Here is a 9,655-nt window from a genome sequence, read left to right as displayed (position 1 = left end):
GTGTTAGCCAGGATGGTCTCGATCTCCTGACCTCGTGATCCGCCCGTCTCGGCCTCCCAAAGTGCTGGGATTACAGGCTTGAGCCACCGCGCCCGGCCTAATAGTTGAATTTTTAAAGAAAGAGGGGTTTTAAATTCCCTTCTGTAGACACTGTTAATCAAGAACAGCCTCTTTTCCCACATGGACTGGCTGGACACAAATGCTCTGGAGTCAGCCTATCTGCATTGATAGGCTTGCTTCCTTACATAATGACTTGGGGAATTATGTAGCCTCAGTTTTCTCACCCGTGAATTGGGAGCTAACAGTTGCATCTGTGAGGCTGAAATGGGATAACTTCTATAAAACCATTTACCATGGTACCAACTCATAGTAAGTATTCATTAAATAGTAGCTATCATGACTTCAAAATAAAACATACCCCCAAAAAGGCTTATGTAGAGAGAGAAAATCTAACACTGTGACATTTATTTATTTATTTATTTATTGAGACATGATCTTCCTCTGTTACCCAGGCTAGAGTACAGTGGCATGAACACGGCTCACTGCAGCCTTGACCTCCTGGGCTCCAGGGATCCGCAGCCTCTCAAAGTGCTGAGATTATAGGCCACCACGCCTGGTCCACTATTTGTATTTTCTATACAGGCATACCTTGGAGATATTGTAAGTTCGATTACAGTCTACCACAATAAAGCTAATATTGCAATAACGTGAGTTGCGTTTTGGTTTCCCAGTGCATATAAAAGTTACGTTTGGCCGGGTGCGGTGGTTCACGCCTATAATCCCAGCACTTTGGGAGACCTAGGCAGGTCAATCACCTGAGGTCAGGAGTTCAAGACTAGCCTGGCCGACATGGTGAAACCCCGCCTCTACTAAAAAATACAAAAATTAGCTGGGCATGGTAGCACGTGCCTGTAGTCCCAGCTACTCGGGAGGCTGAGGCAGGAGAATCGCTTGAACCGAGGAGGTAGCGGTTGCAGTGAGCTGAGACTGCACCTGCACTCCAGCCTGGGCGACAGAGCGAGACTCCATCTCAAAAAAAAAAAAAAAAATTAACCAGGTGTGGTGGCACACACCTGTTGTCCCAGCTACTCGGGAGACTGAGACAGGAGAATTGCTTGAACCCAGGGGGTGGGGGTTGCAGTGAGCCGAAATAGTGCCACTTCACTCCAGCCTGGGCAAAAGAAGGAAACTCCAACCCTGTCTCTACTAAAAATACAAAAATTAGCTGGGCGTGGTAGTACACGCCTGTGATCCCAGCTACACGGGAGGCTGAGGTATGAGAATTGCTTGAACCCGGGAGGTGGCGGAGGTTGCAGAGAGCCGAGATCGCACAACTGCACTCCAGCCTGGGCAACTGAACGAGACTCCATCTCAAAATAAAAAAAAGAAACCACTCTCGTTGCTCATCCATAAGAAGCAACAAAGCAGCTCCCCATCCATTCACGTTCTATCATGAGCTTGTAGCAATTCAGTTACATCTTCAGGTTCCACTTCTAATTCTAGTTCTCTTCCTATTTCCACCACATCTGCAGTTACTTCCTTCACTGTAGTCTTGAACCCCTCAAAGTTATTCATGAGGGTTGGCATAAACTTCTTCTAAACTCTGATTAATGTGAATATTTTGACCTTCTCTTATGAATCTCAAATGTTCTTCATGGGATATAGAATGGTGAATCCTTTCCAGAAGGTTTTCCAGTTGACTTTGCCCAGATCCATTAGAGGAATCACTAAGACCGCTATAGCCTTATAAAATGTGTTTCTTAAACAATAAGACATGAAAGTTAAAATTACTCCTTGGTCTATGACTGCAGAATGGATTCTGTATTAGCAGGCATGAAAACATTTATCTCCTTGAACATCTCCACCAAAGCTCTTGAGTAACCAAGTACATTGTCAATGAGCAGTAATACCTTTAAAGGAATCTTTTTTTTTTCTGAGCAGTAGGTCTCAGCAGTGGGCTTTATTCAGTAAACCACCAGGTGTGGTTGTTCACGCCTGTAATCCCAGCACTTTGGGAGGCTGAGGTGGGCAGATCATGAAGTCAGGAGATCGAGACCATCCTGGCCAACGTGGTGAAACCCCGTCTCCACTAAAAATACAAAAATTAGCTGGGTGTGGTGGTGCGTGCCTGTAATCCCATCTACTCAGGAGGCTGAGGCTTGAACCTGGGAGTCGGAGGTTGCAATGAGCTGAGATCACACCACTGCACTCCAGCCTGGTGACAGGGTGAGACTCCTACTCAAAAAACAAACAAACAAAAATTCAGTAAACCATGCTGTAAACAGATGTGCTGTCATCCGGGCTTTGTTATGCCATTTACTGAACACAACCAGAGTAGATTTAGCATAATGTCTAACAGCAATAGGATTTTGGAAACAGTAAATGAACACTGGCTTTGACTTAAAGTCACCAGCTGCATTACCTCCTAACAAGAGTCAGCCTGTCCTTTGAAGTTCTGAAGCCAGACATTGACTTATCTATAGCTAGAAAAGTCCTAGATTACATCTTCTTCCAGTAGAAGGCTGTTTTATCTACATTAAAAAATCTATGATCTTAGCTAGATCTTCTGGATGACTTGCTGCAGCTTCCACATCAGCACTTGCTGCTTCACCTTGCACCTTTATGATATGGAGATGGCTTGTTTCCTTAAGTTGAAGCAGCCTCTGCTAGTTTCCAACTGTTCTTTCACTGCTTCCTCACCACCCTCAGCCTTCATAGAATTGAGAAGAGTTAGGGCATTGCTCTGGATTAGGCTTTGGCTTAAGGGAATGTTATGGCTGGTTTGATCTTCTATCCAGATCACCCAAACTTTCTCCATATTAGTAATAATGCTGTTTTGCTTTTGTATCATTCATATGTTCACTGGAGCAGCACTTTTTTTTTTTTTTTTTTTTTTTTGAGACAGAGTCTCGCTCTGTCACCCAGGCTGGAGTGCAATGGCATGGTCTCAGCTCACTGCAACCTCTGCCTCCCAGATTCAAGCAGTTCTCCCACCTCAGCCTCCAGAGTAGCTGGGACTACAGGGGCGTGCCACCACACCCAGCCAATTTTTGTTTTTTTAGTAGACACGGGGTTTCACTATGTTGGCCAGGCTGGACTTGAACTCATGACCCCGTGATCCACCCGCCTCGGCCTCCCAAAGTGCTGGGATTACAGACGTGAGTCATCGCACCCAGCCTCACTTTTAATTTTTTAAAAGAACTTTTGGCTGGGTGTGGTAGCTTACATCTGTAATCCCAGCTTTTTGGGAGGCCAAGGCAGGCAGATCACCTGAGGTCAGGAGTTCAAGACCAGCCTAGCCAACACGGCAAAACCCCATCTCTATTAAAAATACAAAAAGTAGTTGGGTGTGATGGCACATGCCTGTAATCCCAGCTACTCTCAGGAGGCTGAGGTGGGAGAATCACTTGAACCCGGGAGATGGACACTGCAGTGAGCTGAGATAGTGCAGCTGTACTTCAGACTGGGGACAGACTAAGACTCCATCTCAAAAAAAAAAAAAAAAACAAAAAAAAACAAAAAACACTTTTCCTCTGCATTCACAACTCAACTAACCATTTGGCACAAGAGACCTGGGTCTGGGCCTATCTCAGTTTTTAACATGCCTTCCTCACTAAGCTTAATCATTTCTAGCTTTGGAATTAAAGTGAAAAACATGGAATTCTTCCTTTCACTTGAACACTTAGGAGCCATTGTAGGATTATTAATGACCTAATTTCAATATTGTGGTATCTCAAGGAATAGGCAGGTCCAAGGAAAGGGAGGGGTGGGGGTCAGCCAGTCAGTAGGGCAGTTGCAATACATATTTATCGATTCGGTTCACTGTTTTATATGGGTATGATTCATGGTGCCGCAAAACAATGACAATAATGAAAAGATCACTGATCATAGATCACCATGACAGATATAATAATAATGAGAAAGTGTGAAATTTTGCAAAAATTACCAAAATGTGACCCAAAGACATGAAGTGAGCACACTCTGCTGGAAAAATGGTGCCGATGGCCTTGCTTGACACAGGGTTGCCACAAACTTTCCATGCTTAAAAATCGCACTGTTTGGGAAGTACAATTAAGCAAAGCACTGGCCGGACGCGATGGCTCACACCTGTAATCCCAGCACTTTGGGAGGCTGAGGCGAGTGGATCACAAGGTCAGGAGTTCAAGACCAGCCTGGCCAATATGGTGAAACCCCATTTCTACTAAAAATTAGCCAGGCGTGGTGGCACGTGCCTGTAGTCCCAGCTACTCGGGAGGCTGAGGCGGAAGAATTGCTTGAACCCAGGAGGTGGAGGCTGCAGAGCCAAGAGCATGCCACTGTATTCCAGCCTGGGCAACAGAGCAAGACTCTGTCTCAAAAAAAGCAAAGCACCATCAAACAAGGTCCATCTGTATATCTCTCAGAAAATAAGCTCACATGCTTGGAAACCTATCAGAACCAGACAAGCGGTGTTAGGAACACAGCCGCAAATACTTGGCCTGTATCTAGCCTTAGCAAGAAACATCCTGGAAGAACTAAGGGGATTTAACACCCATGCAGATTACTTTCTAGATAGGCCTGAGAAATCCATCCCAGCTGACTCAGCAAAGAGATACCTACAGACCTCCCTCATCTGCTAATCAAAACCCTATATTGGCTGCAGGGCACTGTCGCGGTATGCCTGGCTTCTTCTTGGCTGGGCAGGCCTCATAAAGGTGCCCTGCAAGTTCTCTGCACTCACTGGCATGGAGAAAACCAGGCTTTGGTGAAGACAGGCAGTCAGAGGCATCTCCAGCCCTTCCAGGACCCAAACCATTCTTCAGTCATCTGAGATATCAGGAGATCAGCTTTCATGTTGTCCCTCTTTCTCTTTTGATGACTAAGAAGGCTTCTTTCTTTTTTTGAGATGGAGTCTCCCTCTTGTCACCCAGGCCGGAGTACAATGGCGCGATATCGGCACGCACCACCCCCGTTTCTACTAAAAATACAAAAGTTAGCTGGGCGTGGTGGCACGAGCCTGTAATCCCAGCTACTCTGGAGGCTGAAGCAGGAGAATTGCTTAAACCCAGGAGGCGGAGGTTGCAGTGAGCTGAGACGGCGCCATTGTACCCCAGATTGGGCAACAAGAGCGAAAATCTGCCTCAAAAAAAAAAAAGTCACTATTATTATTATTATGTTTTGCTGATTAGAAAACTAGTACACGATCAGGGCCAGGGTGCCTTGGAACACGCTGGAAGAAGGCCACTTCCTCTAGGCAGAGGCAGCCGGGCAGTAGCGCATAGGATTCCAGCCCAGGACACAACCTCCTCAACCACACGGACAGGCCTATAAAAAAAAACTCCTCTCAAAAAAGTCAAACAATTTAAAGGTACATAAAAAATGAGCCAGGCACAGTGGCTCGTACCTGTAATCCTAGAACTTTGGGAGGCCAAGGTGGGAAAATCACTTGAGCCCAGGAGTTCAAGACCAGCCTGGGCAACATAGCTAAACTCTGTCTCTACAAAAAATTAAAAATTGTAAAATTGGGCAGCCATAGTAGCATGGACCTGTAGTCCCAGCTACTTGGGAGGCTGGGGCGGGAGGATCACTTGTGCCAAGGAGTTCAAGGATTCAGTGAGCTGTGATCACATCACTTCACTCCAACCTAGGCAACAGAGAGAGGTGGCTCAAAAAAATAGAGCCTGGCTCAAAAAACAAACTAAACCAAAGTATAAGCCTCTTATAATCACATTCCCAAAGAAAACCACTATTAAAAATTTGGTTAACTATTTTGTTTTGTTTTGACAGAATAATAAAATTCAGTTACGGGGAAATTTAACCTGAATGGGAGAACACCGTCTATTTTTAAATTCTCTTCCTCTCTGACCCTACCCAGCCCAATATCACCAAAGGTTCTTAACAACCCAGAAGTCAGCTGCAACTTGATTAGCATATCCTTGGATGGAATCCACTTCAAAGTTGAATCCTCAAGTATCTCAGTCTAACCCTGAAACTTTGATCTTTGTCCCTAGGCAGGGCAAAGCCTAAGGAACTGGGTCCTTCACTCCTGGGGGTGGAGGGGGGTTCTCAGAAATGCAAATTGTTCGCTGTTCTGCCACTGTCTCCTCTGTCACCTCTCCAGACCCCAGCCTTTGGATGAGTGGCTTTAACTGGGAGAGGGTTTACAAGTCTGTGTCAGAAAGAGAAGAGCCTTTGGAGAACCCTGAAGAAACACAGAGGACAAAAGACCAGCTTGTTTGCAGTTAGTGTTCTGAAGGGAGTCACAATTCTAGACCAGCGACCATAGCTGGAAGGATTCGCTGAGGTTTTATAGGCCCCCTTAGTTTCCTCATGTGTTCTTGTCATTTTTCTCTTATTTCACAGTAAAACCTATAACAAAAAGGGCTGTTTATCTTGGGGTACATCAAGGAAGAGGGAGATGAGGGTGAAAAATATATCCTTTTCTGCAGCTGGTGTTGGGGAACAAAGAATCTGGGGTAGAAGTGGGGGTAGAGATGGTAAATACATAGTAAAGCCACAAAGAAGGCTGGGTGCAGTGGCTCACACCTGCAATCCCTGCACTTTGGGAGGCTGAGGCGAGTAAATGGCTTGAGCCCAGGAGTTCAACACCAGCCTGGGCAACATAAGGAGACTACCACCTCCACAAAAAAATTCAAAAACCAGCTAGGCATGGTGGTGCATGCCCGCAGTCCCAGCTACTTGGGAGGCTGAAGTGGGAGAATTGCTTGAGCCCAGGAGGTCGAGGCTGCAGTAAATCAAGATCGTGCCACTGCTCTCCAGCCTGGGGAACAGAGTGAGGAACCCTATCTCAAAAAAAAAAAAAAAAAAAAAAAAAAGCCACAAAGATATGCAGGCTCCAGAAGGTGTCTTCCATCAAAGGGAAGTTCCTGGGCTAAAAAAATAATAATAATAACGACAACAATGACTACCATTTATTGAGCATTTACAATGTGCTGGGCGCTTTGCCAAGTGCATTACATGCATTTTCTCATTTAATCCTTTCAACAGTCCTGGGAAGAACAGTTACCATTGTCATCTTCGTTTCACCATTGAGCAAATGCAGTGTAGCTAACTAGCTTGCCTAAGATCACACAGCTGGCAATAAGTGGCAGAATCAGGACCCATGCTCAAAACTGTTTGACCCCAGAGACTAAGTTCATCCCTTCAGGGCAAAATAATTCAATGCTTCAATGACTACCAACTGTCTACCTCCCACCCCCACACCTCAACACATACTCTCCAGGCTTGCTTTCCTCAGCTATCCCAGATGAGTTTGCGGATTTTCATGTTGTCATCTTTCAAGATTCAGGCATCGCTTACCCTGAGTCATCTTCCTTCCTGATCTCTCCTCCTGCAGCCCCCTGCAGATGCCCCTGGGGGGCACTACATGTCATGTTTGGTCTCCCCCACAAGACAAGTGAGGTTCCCCAGGCTGTGCCCTCATCTCTCTCATCTTTGGATCCACTGTCCCCGGCACAGCGCCTGACACACAAGAAGTGCTCCTTGGCACCCCAAGGCTCCGTGAATAGATGTGGCATTCAGGCCAGACAGAGGTGAGCTGCCACGCAGCTCGTTCCCTTTCTCACTCCAAATTGGCAGAAGAGAGTGAATGTTATTTACAAAACCACCAAGCCAAACAAGACCCTCCCTTCCCTGACACACTGAAGCTGCTCTGGGAACAGACAGGGGTCACCAAATGGTGGCCAGATGGTGACTGCTGCTCCATAACTCCAGGGGCCTGGGGCAAAAGGCTTGGCTGCCCACCTGCTCCCAGGACCTGTGAATGATCCACTTTGTAGGGAAAAACCCAGACAGTTCCCTCCTTCCAAATCCCCTTCTGCAAGCAGCTCTCAGAGTGGAGACTCTGCCAGCTCTCACCACATCCTGGGGACTCCTGAAGCCTGGGCTGGAAGTTCTGCAACCTTGCCCCATGTCAATGGCACTTACTTTACCTGACTTCTTCCTTAACAGAGAGGTGTTAATTCTGCAGTATTGACCCAGGGTAGTGGGGTGATCACCCCTGGTAGGCACAGCTGAGCCCTAAAATAACTGAACCCAGACAGAAGAGGGGAGCCCTGGGGCAGAAGGAATGTGGGGAGAGGGGAAGAGGAGCTCCCTTCTACCAGGGAAAACTCTGAGGACACAAGTAGCTGGAGGAACAGGGAAGGGATTTCCTACAGTGTTCCCAAACAAAGAGAGCTGGCGGGGCTTTGGGGAGAGCTCCGTTTCCCTTCGTTTCATTCAGCAGTGGTCTCCTCCTCCCACAGATGTGGGAGGCAACAGGCCCCCAACTGGTTATCAGGCCCTCCAGCGTGAGGGCCTTTGTCTCCCCTTAGACATCTAGCTGGCAGGGCGAAGGGCCGACAAATCCTCCCTGACCCTCCCAGCTCTTTGTTATCTCAGAGGGAAGATTACATTTCTGTATGGGGAGGCAAGGTGCCAGGAGGCCTCGGGCAGGACAGAGACAGGCAGAGCTGCCGTCTGACCCCCATTGCCTGGATCAGGGCTCAGGGCTGCCCTAGGGACACTCTCCCTCCACTGGCCTGGGGCCCTTCCAGAAATGGGAGGGCTGCGTTTCAGAAAGGGGGAGGGGTACAGGAGTGGGACAGAAGGGGAGGTGGGCTGGAAGGATAAAAGCAGCCAACTCTCAATTATTCAGAAGCATGTCTGCAGTGCGTGGACAGCCCATGCCTTCGCCGAGTTTCTCACCTTCTCTGTTCAGCTGCCATCAGCTCTTTCCCTGAGAAGTGGAGAAGGGAACCCTGGCAAGTTGGCCACTTGCTTTCATTTTGGCTTCTTGATGAATCTATAGAGGATTTTTCAGCAGCAGACCCATGTCCCTCAACACCAAACAAGCATTTACATCATTCTCTTTCCGTTTAAATCAAGAACACATTCTTTAGCCTTTTCTTTGAGGTTCAAGATACTCCTACAATGGTTCTAAACCATAAGAAAAAGGGGCTTGATTTAAAACCCCTTGTTCTGGGCCACGCTCATGCCTGTAATCCAAGCACTTTGGGAGGCCAAGGTGGGCAGATTACCTGAGGTCAGGAGTTTGAGACCAGCCTGGCCAACATGGTGAAACCCTGTCTCTACTAAAAATACAAAAATCAGCTGGGCATGGTGGCAGGCGTCTGTAGTCCCAGCTACTCAGGAGGCTGAGGCAGGAGAGTCGCTTGAGCCCAGGAGGCGGAGGTGAGCTGAGTGAGCTGAGATCATGCCATTGTACTCCAGCCTGGATTGAAAGAGCAAGACTCCATCTCAGAAACAAAAACAAAAACCTTGTTTGAAAAGAATTACGGAGAGGAAGGGCGATACACACTCCTTTAGGAACGAAGTAGAAAAATAGTAGCTGGGTGTTAACATTAAATGCTGGATTTTTTTCATGGCTTGTTTTCCCAATCATATTTCCTCAAATTGTATTTCCTCCTCTGGTAAGCCAGGTGGGTTATGCTTAGCAAGTCCATCAACCACAAATATACATGGAAAACCTCCTGAGTGGAATTGGTCAGATGCCTTAGATGAGATCCTTGCCCTAAAGCAGTTTAGAAGCCAGTTAGAAAGCAGAGTAAGGAAAACTACTAACAAAGCTATGGTTAGTATCAACTCAGTGGATAGTCAGAAAGTGACCAGGGGATCCAGCGACTGACAAAGCTGGGATGGGCAGGGAAGGCCT

The sequence above is a fragment of the Theropithecus gelada genome, chromosome 8 (genome assembly GCF_003255815.1).
Source record: "Theropithecus gelada isolate Dixy chromosome 8, Tgel_1.0, whole genome shotgun sequence".
NCBI classification, from domain to species: Eukaryota; Metazoa; Chordata; class Mammalia; order Primates; family Cercopithecidae; genus Theropithecus; species Theropithecus gelada.
The sequence above is the reverse complement of the archived record's forward strand: the minus strand, read 5'-3'. Positions refer to the sequence as shown.